The sequence below is a fragment of the Rutidosis leptorrhynchoides genome, chromosome 2 (assembly GCF_046630445.1).
Source record: "Rutidosis leptorrhynchoides isolate AG116_Rl617_1_P2 chromosome 2, CSIRO_AGI_Rlap_v1, whole genome shotgun sequence".
NCBI classification, from domain to species: Eukaryota; Viridiplantae; Streptophyta; class Magnoliopsida; order Asterales; family Asteraceae; genus Rutidosis; species Rutidosis leptorrhynchoides.
The window spans coordinates 545,526,169-545,541,925 of record NC_092334.1 but is presented as its reverse complement, the minus strand read 5'-3'; positions in this window follow the sequence as shown (position 1 = coordinate 545,541,925).

Sequence of the window (15,757 nt, the reverse complement as noted above, 5' to 3'; positions counted from 1 at the left end):
GTTGAATTCAATAGATAAAAGAATGTTCGCCTAGATCTCCTATTCGCAGTGTCGGATGATTTAGTATTAAGCACTAGTTCAATTTATCAATACATGCAACTACAGAGTTGTAGTGACCCGAACTTTTCCATGTATATATATATATATATATATATATATATATATATATATTAATTGAGATTGATATTTACATGATTAAATGTTTCCAACATGTTAAGCAATCAAACTTGTTAAGACTTGATTAATTGAAATATGTTTCATATAGACAATTGACCACCCAAGTTGACCGGTGATTCACGAACGTTAAAACTTGTAAAAACTATATTATGACATATATATATATATATATATATATATATATATATATATATATATATATATATATAGTTAACATGATACTATGATAAGTAAACATATCATTAAGTATATTAACAATGAACTACATATGTAAAAACAAGACTACTAACTTAATGATTTTTAAACAAGACATATATGTAACGATTATCGTTGTAAAGACATTTAATGTATATATATCATATTAAGAGATATTCATACATGATAATATCATGATAATATAATAATTTAAAATCTCATTTGATATTATAAACATTGGGTTAACAATATTTAACAAGATCGTTAACCTAAAGGTTTCAAAACAACACTTACATGTAACGACTAACGATGACTTAACGACTCAGTTAAAATGTATATACATGTAGTGTTTTAATATGTATTTATACACTTTTGAAAGACTTCAATACACTTATCAAAATACTTCTACTTAACAAAAATGTTTACAATTACATCCTCGTTCAGTTTCATCAACAATTCTACTCGTATGCACCCGTATTCGTACTCGTACAATACACAGCTTTTAGATGTATGTACTATTGGCATATACACTCAAATGATCAGCTCTTAGCAGCCCATGTGAGTCACCTAACACATGTGGGAACCATCATTTGGCAACTAGCATGAAATATCTCATAAAATAACAAAAATATGAGTAATCATTCATGACTTATTTACATGAAAACAAAATTACATATCCTTTATATCTAATCCATACACCAACGACCAAAAACACCTACAAACACTTTCATTCTTCAATTTTCTTCATCTAATTAATCTCTCTCAATTTCTATCTTCAAGTTCTAAGTGTTCTTCATAAATTCTACAAGTTCTAGTTACATAAAATCAAGAATACTTTCAAGTTTGCTAGCTCACTTCCAATCTTGTAAGGTGATCATCCAACCTCAAGAAATCTTTGTTTCTTACAGTAGGTTATCATTCTAATACAAGGTAATAATCATATTCAAACTTTGGTTCAATTTCTATAACTATAACAATCTTATTTCAAGTGATGATCTTACTTGAACTTGTTTTCGTGTCATGATTCTGCTTCAAGAACTTCGAGCCATCCAAGGATCCGTTGAAGCTAGATCCATTTTTCTCTTTTCCAGTAGGTTTATCCAAGGAACTTAAGGTAGTAATGATGTTCATAACATCATTCGATTTATACATATAAAGCTATCTTATTCGAAGGTTTAAACTTGTAATCACTAGAACATAGTTTAGTTAATTCTAAACTTGTTCGCAAACAAAAGTTAATCCTTCTAACTTGACTTTTAAAATCAACTAAACACATGTTCTATATCTATATGATATGCTAACTTAATGATTTAAAACCTAGAAACACGAAAAACATCGTAAAACCGGATTTACGCCGTCGTAGTATCACCGCGGGCTGTTTTGGGTTAGTTAATTAAAAACTATGATAAACTTTGATTTAAAAGTTGTTATTCTTAGAAAATTATTTTTATTATGAACATGAAACTATATCCAAAAATTATGGTTAAACTCAAAGTGGAAGTATGTTTTCTAAAATGGTCATCTAGACGTCGTTCTTTCGACTGAAATGACTACCTTTACAAAAACGACTTGTAACTTATTTTTCCGACTATAAACCTATACTTTTTCTGTTTAGATTCATAAAATAGAGTCCAATATGAAACCATATCAATTTGATTCACTCAAAACGGATTTAAAATGAAGAAGTTATGGGTAAAACAAGATTGGATAATTTTTCTCATTTTAGCTACGTGAAAATTGGTAACAAATCTATTCCAACCATAACTTAATCAACTTGTATTGTATATTATGTAATCTTGAGATACCATAGACACGTATACAATGTTTCGACCTATCATGTCGACACATCTATATATATTTCGGAACAACCATAGACACTCTATATGTGAATGTTGGAGTTAGCTATACAGGGTTGAGGTTGATTCCAAAATATATATAGTTTGAGTTGTGATCAATACTGAGATACGTATACACTGGGTCGTGGATTGATTCAAGATAATATTTATCGATTTATTTCTGTACATCTAACTGTGGACAACTAGTTGTAGGTTACTAACGAGGACAGCTGACTTAATAAACTTAAAACATCAAAATATATTAAAAGTGTTGTAAATATATTTTGAACATACTTTGATATATATGAATATATTGTTATAGGTTCGTGAATCAACCAGTGGCCAAGTCTTACTTCCCGACGAAGTAAAAATCTGTGAAAGTGAGAATACATGCAGGTTTTATAAATGATTTACAAAATAGACACAAGTACGTGAAACTACATTCTATGGTTGAATTATCGAAATCGAATATGCCCCTTTTTATTAAGTCTGGTAATCTAAGAATTAGGGAACAGACACCCTAATTGACGCGAATCCTAAAGATAGATCTATCGGGCCCAATAAGCCCCATCCAAAGTACCGGATGCTTTAGTACTTCGAAATTTATATCATATCCGAAGGGTGTCCCGGAATGATGGGGATATTCTTATATAGGCATCTTGTTAATGTCAGTTACCAGGTGTTCACCATATGAATGATTTTTATCTCTATGTATGGGATGTGTATTGAAATATGAAATCTTGTGGTCTATTATTATGATTTGATATATATAGGTTAAACCTATAGCTCACCAACATTTTTGTTGACGTTTTAAGCATGTTTATTCTCAGGTGATTATTAAGAGCTTCCGCTGTCGCATACTTAAATAAGGACGAGATTTGGAGTCCATGCTTGTATGATATTGTGTAAAAAACTGCATTCAAGAAACTTATTTTGTTGTAACATATTTGTATTGTAAATCATTATGTAATGGTCGTGTGTAAACAGGATATTTTAGATTATCATTATTTAATAATCTACGTAAAGCTTTTTAAACCTTTATTGATGAAATAAAGGTTATGGTTTGTTTTAAAATGAATGCAGTCTTTGAAAAACGTCTCATATAGAGGTCAAAACCTCGCAACGAAATCAATTAATATGAAACGTTTTTAATCAATATGAACGGGACATTTCAGTTGGTATCCGAGCGTTGGTCTTAGAGAACCAGAATTTTGCATTAGTGTGTCTTATCGAGTTTGTTAGGATGCATTAGTGAGTCTGGACTTCGACCGTGTTTACTTGAAAAATGATTGCTTAACAAATTTTGTTGGAAACTATATATTTTTAACATGTGAATATTATGTGATATATTAATCTCTTAACGCGTTTGATATTATATGATAGATGTCTACCTCTAGAACAAGTCCCATTGACTCACCTAATAATAATGAAGAGTCAAATGTAAATTGGAATGATTCGTGGACTGATTCACAAGTTCCCGAAGAGGAACCGGAAGAAGAGTCGGAACCGGAAGAAGAATCGGAACCGGAAGAAGAATCGGAACCGGATGAAGAAATAGAACCAGTGGGGGAAATAATAAAACGGTTAAGTAAAAGAAAATTCTCAACCAACCGACCAAGGTTAATTATGGTCAATGGTGTTTCCGCCAAGGAAGCAAAATATTGGGAGGATTACCAATTCTCCGATGAATCGGTTTCCGACGAGAATTCCGATGATGTTATAGAAATTACCCCAACTGAATTTAAAAAGGCAAAAGAAAATAATAAGGGAAAGGGCATAAAAATAGAGAAATCTAATTCCAACCCCGATGAACTTTATATGTATCGTCAACCCCCGAAGTCCTTAAGTTGTAACAATGACCCGGGAACCTCTAAACCACCAGGTTTTTCTAAACCAATGTGGAAAACTACGGCTCGTATTAGGGAAACATCATATATCCCTAGAAACTTGGCAAAACGAACCAAAACCGAAGAAGAAGAAATAAGCGAGTCGGAATAAGATAGTTGTATTCGTGTGGTGTAATATATGTAATATAGTGTGCTTATGCTTTATGATATATGTAAAAATTGCTTGTATTAATAAGTATTTTTTTTATGAATCTAACTCTTGTCTATTTTACAGTATAAAAACACAAAATGGATAGACAACCCAATATTTTTAAGAGACCTACCCGGAGACATGATTGATGAAATCTTGTCTAGAGTCGGTCAGAATTCTTCGGCACAACTATTTAAGGCGAGATCAGTTTGTAAGACATTCGAAGAACGTTCCAAGGATGCCTTGGTTTATAAAAGGCTTTCGTCCGAAAGATGGGGGATATCACATTGGGAAATTCATAAGTTACGATGTGTTTACTTTGACGCATATATTGCGGGGAACCCAAATGCTATTTTACGCAATGGGTTAAGAAATTATTTTGACTCAATATATCCGAATATTGGACTTCGTGATTTAGAAAAAGCGGCTAACATGCTGAAATGTCCCGTTCTTATTGATTAAAAACGTTCCATATTAATTGATTTCGTTGCGAGGTTTTGACCTCTATATGAGACGTTTTTCAAAGACTGCATTCATTTTAAAACAAACCATAACCTTTATTTCATCAATAAAGGTTTATAAAGCTTTACGTAGATTATCAAATAATGATAATCTAAAATATCCTGTTTACACACGACCATTACATAATGGTTTACAATACAAATATGTTACAACAAAATAAGTTTCTTGAATGCAGTTTTTACACAATATCATACAAGCATGGACTCCAAATCTCGTCCTTATTTAAGTATGCGACAGCGGAAGCTCTTAATAATCACCTGAGAATAAACATGCTTAAAACGTCAACAAAAATATTGGTGAATTATAGGTTTAACCTATATGTATCAAATCGTAACAATAGACCACAAGATTTCATATTTCAATACACATCCCATACATAGAGATAAAAATCATTCATATGGTGAACACCTGGTAACCGACATTAACAAGATGCATATATATAAGAATATCCCCATCATTCCGGGACACCCTTCGGATATGATATAAATTTCGAAGTACTAAAGCATCCGGTACTTTGGATGGGGTTTGTTAGGCCCAATAGATCTATCTTTAGGATTCGCGTCAATTAGGGTGTCTGTTCCCTAATTCTTAGATTACCAGACTTAATAAAAAGGGGCATATTCGATTTTGATAATTCAACCATAGAATGTAGTTTCACGTACTTGTGTCTATTTTGTAAATCATTTATAAAACCTGCATGTATTCTCATCCCAAAAATATTAGATTTTAAAAGTGGGACTATAACTCACTTTCACAGATTTTTACTTCGTCGGGAAGTAAGACTTGGCCACTGGTTGATTCACGAACCTATAACAATATATACATATATATCAAAGTATGTTCAAAATATATTTACAACACTTTTAATATATTTTGATGTTTTAAGTTTATTAAGTCAGCTGTCCTCGTTAGTAACCTACAACTAGTTGTCCACAGTTAGATGTACAGAAATAAATCGATAAATATTATCTTGAATCAATCCACGACCCAGTGTATACGTATCTCAGTATTGATCACAACTCAAACTATATATATTTTGGAATCAACCTCAACCCTGTATAGCTAACTCCAACATTCACATATAGAGTGTCTATGGTTGTTCCGAAATATATATAGATGTGTCGACATGATAGGTCGAAACATTGTATACGTGTCTATGGTATCTCAAGATTACATAATATACAATACAAGTTGATTAAGTTATGGTTGGAATAGATTTGTTACCAATTTTCACGTAGCTAAAATGAGAAAAATTAACCAATCTTGTTTTACCCATAACTTCTTCATTTTAAATCCGTTTTGAGTGAATCAAATTGCTATGGTTTCATATTGAACTCTATTTTATGAATCTAAACAGAAAAAGTATAGGTTTATAGTCGGAAAAATAAGTTACAAGTCGTTTTTGTAAAAGTAGTCATTTCAGTCGAAAGAACGACGTCTAGATGACCATTTTAGAAAACATACTTCCACTTTGAGTTTAACCATAATTTTTGGATATAGTTTCATGTTCATAATAAAACTCATTTTCTCAGAATAACAACTTTTAAATCAAAGCTTATCATAGTTTTTAATTAACTAACCCAAAACAGCCCGCGGTGTTACTACGACGGCGTAAATCCGGTTTTACGGTGTTTTTCGTGTTTTCAGGTTTTAAATCATTAAGTTAGCATATCATATAGATATAGAACATGTGTTTAGTTGATTTTAAAAGTCAAGTTAGAAGGATTAACTTTTGTTTGCGAACAAGTTTAGAATTAACTAAACTATGTTCTAGTGATTACAAGTTTAAACCTTCGAATAAGATAGCTTTATACGTATGAATCGAATGATATTATGAACATCATTACTACCTTAATTTCCTTGGATAAACCTACTGGAAAAGAGAAAAATGGATCTAGCTTCAACGGATCCTTGGATGGCTCGAAGTTCTTGAAGCAGAATCATGACACGAAAACAAGTTCAAGTAAGATCATCACTTGAAATAAGATTGTTATAGTTATAGAAATTGAACCAAAGTTTGAATATGATTATTACCTTGTATTAGAATGATAACCTACTGTAAGAAACAAAGATTTCTTGAGGTTGGATGATCACCTTACAAGATTGGAAGTGAGCTAGCAAACTTGAAAGTATTCTTGATTTTATGTAACTAGAACTTGTAGAATATATGAAGAACACTTAGAACTTGAAGATGGAACTTGAGAGAGATCAATTAGATGAAGAAAATTGAAGAATGAAAGTGTTTGTAGGTGTTTTTGGTCGTTGGTGTATGGATTAGATATAAAGGATATGTAATTTTGTTTTCATGTAAATAAGTCATGAATGATTACTCATATTTTTGTAATTTTATGAGATATTTCATGCTAGTTGCCAAATGATGGTTCCCACATGTGTTAGGTGACTCACATGGGCTGCTAAGAGCTGATCATTGGAGTGTATATACCAATAGTACATACATCTAAAAGCTGTGTATTGTACGAGTACGAATACGGGTGCATACGAGTATAATTGTTGATGAAACTGAACGAGGATGTAATTGTAAGCATTTTTGTTAAGTAGAAGTATTTTGATAAGTGTATTGAAGTCTTTCAAAAGTGTATAAATACATATTAAAACACTACATGTATATACATTTTAACTGAGTCGTTAAGTCATCGTTAGTCGTTACATGTAAGTGTTGTTTTTAAACCTTTAGGTTAACGATCTTGTTAAATGTTGTTAACCCAATGTTTATAATATCAAATGAGATTTTAAATTATTATATTATCATGATATTATCATGTATGAATATATCTTAATATGATATATATACATTAAATGTCTTTACAACGATAATCGTTACATATATGTCTCGTTTAAAAATCATTAAGTTAGTAGTCTTGTTTTTACATATGTAGTTCATTGTTAATATACTTAATGATATGTTTACTTATCATAGTATCATATTAACTATATATATATCCATATATATGTCATCATATAGTTTTTACAAGTTTTAACGTTCGTGAATCACCGGTCAACTTGGGTGGTCAATTGTCAATATGAAACATATTTCAATTAGTCAAGTCTTAACAAGTTTGATTGCTTAACATGTTGGAAACATTTAATCATGTAAATATCAATCTCAATTAATATATATAAACATGGAAAAGTTCGGGTCACTACACATGCAACATAAAGAAGCATGTTATGCTTACGGATTAGTAATGTTCGCTTCTCACCAAAGTGAGAACAAGAACATCGGGCTACAACTATTAAACAAAACATTCCCACAAGTGACGGAGTCGGTAATTGGGGTAAGACATGAGGTTTTTAGATTGTTACGGGACTGTTGGACATTACGTAACCCTCGTCCCTTTGACGACGTTACAACACGCTGTCTTATCAACGGCCATAACGGTTATGTTCCACAAGACCAAGGATGGGAAGTAGTCCTAGTAAAACCAGAATGCATGACTTGTTTCTGGACGTATGAATTACGTGTCTTTATTGCCTTTGCTGAACGACTTGTGTACTAGCTAGAATTATCTTCACAACCATCTTGTATCAAATTTATTGTGTGCTATATTTCATGCTATATGTAAAATAAGCGGTATTGTAAGTTTGTAAAATATTGTGTAAAAGTTTGAACGCGAAATATTATTATAATCAGTTTTTCATATAGAATTGTAGTAGTTGAATTGTATATTAGCTACTAAGTATGAACTTAACGGGTAGGTACTACCCGAATTTAAACTTATAAAACGCTAATATGAAGAAAAAGCTTTTATAAATGAGTTCATATTATGCTACGAAATACTATTAACTACTCTTAATATTCTGTATGATTAACTTGTTCCATTTGACTATTTTGAAGGAAATGGCACCGACTACTCGACACACCGTGAATATGAATGAAGAGGAATTCCGTACTTTTCTAGCTTCAAACATAGCCGCAGTACAGGCTGCACTACATACCAACAATAACCTTGGATCTAGCAGTACAGGAAATCGTGTAGGATGCACCTACAAAGAATTCACTGCCTGCAAACCTTTGGAATTTGATGGAACCGAAGGACCGATCGGATTGAAACGGTGGACCGAGAAGGTCGAATCGGTGTTTGCCATAAGTAAGTGTACTGAAGAGGACAAAGTGAAGTACGCTACGCATACCTTCACAGGTTCTGCGTTAACATGGTGGAATACCTATCTAGAGCAAGTGGGACAAGACGATGCGTACGCACTACCGTGGTTAGCATTCAAGCACTTGATGAACGAGAAGTACCGTCCCAGAACTGAGGTCAATAAGCTCAAGACAGAACTTAGAGGGTTACGAAGCCAAGGATTTGATATTACCACATACGAAAGACGATTCACAGAGTTGTGCCTATTGTGTCCGGGAGCATTCGAAGATGAGGAAGAGAAGATCGACGCGTTTGTGAATGGATTACCGGAAAGAATCCAAGAAGATATAAGTTCACACGAGCCCGCCTCCATACAACAGGCATGTAGAATGGCTCACAAACTAGTGAACCAGATTGAAGAAAGAATTAAAGAACAGACTGCTGAAGAGGCCAATGTGAAGCAAGTCAAAAGAAAGTGGGAGGAAAACGGTGATAAGAATCACCAATACAACAACAACAGCAATTACAACAATAATCGCAACAATTATCCCAACAATCGCAACATCAATCGCAACTACAACAAACGGCCCAACAACAATAACAATAACAACAACAACAACAACAGCAACTACAACAATCATCCCAACAACAATAATAACCGCAACAACAACAACAATCAGAAGCAGCTATGCCAAATGTGTGAAAAGTATCACTCGGGGTTCTGCACCAAATTTTCCAACAAGTGTAAAAGAAATGGTCATAGTGCGGTGAAGTGCGAGGTCTACGGACCAGGGGCTAATAGAACGAAAGGAACAAATGGTGTCGGAACGAGTAATGGCGGAGCAAGTAGTGTCGGAGCAAGTTATGCCAACGTAGTTTGTTATAAATGTGGAAAACCGGGCCACATTATTAGAAATTGCCCGAACCAGGAGAACACGAATGGACAAGGCCGCGGAAGAGTTTTCAATATTAATGCGGCAGAGGCACAGGAAGACCCGGAGCTTGTTACGGGTACGTTTCTTATTGACAATAAATCTGCTTACGTTTTATTTGATTCGGGTGCGGATAGAAGCTATATGAGTAGAGATTTTTGTGCTAAATTAAGTTGTCCATTGACGCCTTTGGATAGTAAATTTTTACTCGAATTAGCAAATGGTAAATTAATTTCAGCAGATAATATATGTCGGAATCGAGAAATTAAACTGGTTAGCGAAACATTTAAGATTGATTTGATACCAGTAGAGTTAGGGAGTTTTGATGTGATAATCGGTATGGACTGGTTGAAAGAAGTGAAAGCAGAGATCGTTTGTTACGAAAATGCAATTCGCATTATACGAGAAAAAGGAAAACCCTTAATGGTGTACGGAGAAAAGGGCAACACAAAGCTACATCTTATTAGTAATTTGAAGGTACAAAAACTAATAAGAAAAGGTTTCTATGCTGTTCTAGCACACGTCAAGAAAGTACAAACTAAAGAAAAGAGCATCAATGCTGTTCCCATTGCAAAAGAATTTCCCGATGTATTTCCGAAAGAATTACCGGGATTACCCCCACATCGATCAGTTGAATTTCAAATAGATCTTGTACTAGGAGCTGCACCAATAGCTCGTGCTCCTTACAGACTCGCACCCAGCGAGATGAAAGAACTGCAAAGTCAATTACAAGAACTTTTAGAGCGTGGTTTCATTCGACCAAGCACATCACCGTGGGGAGCTCCTGTTTTGTTTGTCAAGAAGAAAGATGGTACATTCAGGTTGTGTATCGACTACCGAGAGTTGAACAAACTTACCATCAAGAACCGCTACCCACTACCGAGAATCGACGACTTATTTGATCAACTACAAGGCTCGTCTGTTTATTCAAAGATTGACTTACGTTCCGGGTATCATCAAATGCGGGTGAAAGAAGATGATATTCCAAAGACTGCTTTCAGAACACGTTACGGTCATTACGAGTTTATGGTCATGCCGTTTGGTTTAACTAATGCACCAGCTGTGTTCATGGACCTTATGAACCGAGTGTGTGGACCATACCTTGACAAGTTTGTCATTGTTTTCATTGATGACATACTTATTTACTCAAAGAATGACCAAGAACACGGTGAACATTTGAGAAAGGTGTTAGAAGTATTGAGGAAGGAAGAATTGTACGCTAAGTTTTCAAAGTGTGCATTTTGGTTGGAAGAAGTTCAATTCCTCGGTCACATAGTGAACAAAGAAGGTATTAAGGTGGATCCGGCAAAGATAGAAACTGTTGAAAAGTGGGAAACCCCGAAAACTCTGAAACACATACGCCAGTTTTTAGGACTAGCTGGTTACTACAGAAGGTTCATCCAAGACTTTTCCAGAATAGTAAAACCCTTGACTGCATTAACGCATAAAGGGAAGAAATTTGAATGGAATGATGAACAAGAGAAAGCGTTTCAGTTATTGAAGAAAAAGCTAACTACGACACCTATATTGTCATTGCCTGAAGGGAATGATGATTTTGTGATTTATTGTGACGCATCAAAGAAAGGTCTCGGTTGTGTATTAATGCAATGAACGAAGGTGATTGCTTATGCGTCTAGACAATTGAAGATTCACGAACAAAATTATACGACGCATGATTTGGAATTAGGCGCGGTTGTTTTTGCATTAAAAACTTGGAGGCACTACTTATATGGGGTCAAAAGTATTATATATACCGACCACAAAAGTCTTCAAGACATATTTAATCAGAAACAACTGAATATGAGGCAGCGTAGGTGGATTGAATTATTGAATGATTACGACTTTGAGATTCGTTACCACCCGGGGAAGGCAAATGTGGTAGCCGATGCCTTGAGCAGGAAGGATAGAGAACCCATTCGAGTAAAATCTATGAATATAATGATTCATAATAACCTTACTACTCAAATAAAGGAGACGCAACAAGGAGTTTTAAAAGAGGGAAATTTAAAGGATGAAATAACCAAAGGATCGGAGAAGCATCTTAATATTTGGGAAGACGAAACCCGGTATAGGGCTGAAAGGATTTGGGTACCAAAATTTGGAGATATGAGAGAAATGGTACTTAGAGAAGCTCATAAAACCAGATACTCAATACATCCTGGAATGGGGAAGATGTACAAGGATCTCAAGAAATATTTTTGGTGGCCGGGTATGAAAGCCGATGTTACTAAATATGTAGGAGAATGTTTGACGTGTTCTAAGGTCAAAGCTGAGCATCAGAAACCATCAGGTCTACTTCAACAACCCGAAATCCCGGAATGGAAATGGGAAAACATTACCATGGATTTCATCACTAAATTGCCAAGGACTGCAAGTGGTTTTGATACTATTTGGGTAATAGTTGACCGTCTCACCAAATCAGCACACTTCCTGCCAATAAGAGAAGCTGACAAGATGGAGAAGTTAGCACGACTGTATTTGAAGGAAGTCATCTCCAGACATGTGTGACGACCCGGAAATTTCCGGCTAAATTTAAACTTTATCTTTATATTATTCTGACACGATAAGCAATGTTTGTTAAGTTAAATCTCAAGGATTTTAAACTATGTTTATACATTCATTTAAACCTCGACCAAATTCCAATGATTCACGAACCATTAAATGAACATATATGAATATGTATGTATATGTGTATATGTTATAAATTGAAAATGTCAACAAAGTATTTAAACGTATAATGCTTTATATGAACGTATTTGTTTCAATATGATTATCGACGAAATTAAAAAAATATATATTAAATGATTGAATTATCAGAAACATTGAATTATGATTACAAGTCTCTGTTGAGAGGTCCACTATGATTTGAGAAAATCTATTCCTCTTAACGATATTCGGAATAATTTGTAAAGCTATTTATAAATAAAAATAAAAAGTGTCATTTACGAAAGTTAGACAAAAGCTAGTGGAGAATTGGTTTACATAATATTCTATTAATCTATTTTCAAACGTACAAAAACGTTTTCAGTTTAAAAAGAACTTTATTATTAAAACGTATATAACTTTTATAAATATCTAGAATCACTTTTGACAACTCATTACTTAACCAGTATAATAAATATAACGATATTTATATTTTATTTCATTAAATATATATAACGATTTAAATTAATATTATATATATTTATACGCGTATTATACATACATAGTTTTTATACTTTTACTATACTTTAACTTTACCTTTACTTTACTTTTACTTTACTTTAACTTTAATAATTCACTTTAATAATTCATACTTTAATAATTCACTTTAATAATTCATACTTTAATAATTCACTTTAATAATTCATACTTTAATAATTCACTTTAATAATTCAAAAATCTATTATAAATAGAATTCAATAGGTTTCATTATTTCATATAAACTTGAAAATATATTTATCTAAACTCTCTCAATCGATTTACATACATACATATATATATATATATATACATATATATATATATATATATATATATATATATATATATATATATATATATATATATATATATATATATATATATATATATTTGCTCTGTATTATTTCAAGATATTATTAGTATACATAAAAGATTACGACGGAATGATGTCCGAGTGATTTCAAAATAGTTTTTTTTGAATGAGTCGAAGCTAAGGAAATTATGGGTTATAGCTATGGAGGTGATGGGTATGGTTCATGGGTATGCTCGTGAGGTCAATCTAGTGTTTATCATCTCCGTTGCGTCTACGTACTTTTCTGCAATATTGAATCTCAATATTGATACGTGAGCACTCATAACTTAACTTTTATATATCAATAGTGTATCCCTGACTAGTGCTCGAGTATATAGGATTATGCATGCTTATACATTCTATATTGTCCTTAGATAGGTTTGTTGAATCCGGAATTAGATACATATGCTACTGAGATAGGGTATATGATATGCATTGTAGTGACCCGAACTTTTCCATGTTTATATATATTAATTGAGATTGATATTTACATGATTAAATGTTTCCAACATGTTAAGCAATCAAACTTTTTTTTAAGACTTGATTAATTGAAATATGTTTCATATAGACAATTGACCACCCAAGTTGATCGGTGATTCACGAACGTTAAAACTTGTAAAAACTATATGATGACATATATATGGATATATATATATATAGTTAACATGATACTATGATAAGAAAACATATCATAAAGTATATTAACAATGAACTACATATGTAAAAACAAGACTACTAACTTAATGATTTTTAAACGAGACATATATGTAACGATTATCGTTGTAAAGACATTTAATGTATATATATCATATTAAGAGATATTCATACATAATAATATCATGATAATATAATAATTTAAAATCTCATTTGATATTATAAACATTGGGTTAACAACATTTAACAAGATCGTTAACCTAAAGGTTTCAAAACAATACTTACATGTAACGACTAACGATGACTTAACGACTCAGTTAAAATGTATATACATGTAGTGTTTTAATATGTATTTATACACTTTTGAAAGACTTCAATACACTTATCAAAATACTTCTACTTAACAAAAATGCTTACAATTACATCCTCGTTCAGTTTCATCAACAATTCTACTCGTATGCACCCGTATTCGTACTCGTACAATACACAGCTTTTAGATGTATGTACTATTGGTATATACACTCCAATGATCAGCTCTTAGCAGCCCATGTGAGTCACCTAACACATGTGGGAACCATCATTTGGCAACTAGCATGAAATATCTCATAAAATTACAAAAATATGAGTAATCATTCATGACTTATTTACATGAAAACAAAATTACATATCCTTTATATCTAATCCATACACCAACGACCAAAAACACCTACAAACACTTTCATTCTTCAATTTTCTTCATCTAATTGATCTCTCTCAAGTTCTATCTTCAAGTTCTAAGTGTTCTTCATAAATTCCAAAAGTTCTAGTTTCATAAAATCAAGAATACTTTCAAGTTTGCTAGCTCACTTCCAATCTTGTAAGGTGATCATCCAACCTCAAGAAATCTTTGTTTCTTACAGTAGGTTATCATTCTAATACAAGGTAATAATCATATTCAAACTTTGGTTCAATTTCTATAACTATAACAATCTTATTTCAAGTGATGATCTTACTTGAACTTGTTTTCGTGTCATGATTCTGCTTCAAGAACTTCGAGCCATCCAAGGATCCATTGAAGCTAGATCCATTTTTTTCTTTTCCAGTAGGTTTATCCAAGGAAATTAAGGTAGTAATGATGTTCATAATATCATTCGATTCATACATATAAAGCTATCTTATTCGAAGGTTTAAACTTGTAATCACTAGAACATAGTTTAGTTAATTCTAAACTTGTTCGCAAACAAAAGTTAATCCTTCTAACTTGACTTTTAAAATCAACTAAACACATGTTCTATATCTATATGATATGCTAACTTAATGATTTAAAACCTGGAAACACGAAAAACACCGTAAAATCGGATTTACGCCGTCGTAGTAACACCGCGGGCTGTTTTGAGTTAGTTAATTAAAAACTATGATAAACTTTGATTTAAAAGTTGTTATTCTGAGAAAATGATTTTTAATATGAACATGAAACTATATCCAAAAATTATGGTTAAACTCAAAGTGGAAGTATGTTTTCTAAAATGGTCATCTAGACGTCGTTCTTTCGACTGAAATGACTACCTTTACAAAAACGACTTGTAACTTATTTTTCCGACTATAAACCTATACTTTTTCTGTTTAGATTCATAAAATAGAGTTCAATATGAAACCATAGCAATTTGATTCACTCAAAACGGATTTAAAATGAAGAAGTTATGGGTAAAACAAGATTGGATAATTTTTCTCATTTTAGCTACGTGAAAATTGGTAACAAATCTATTCCAACCATAACTTAATCAACTT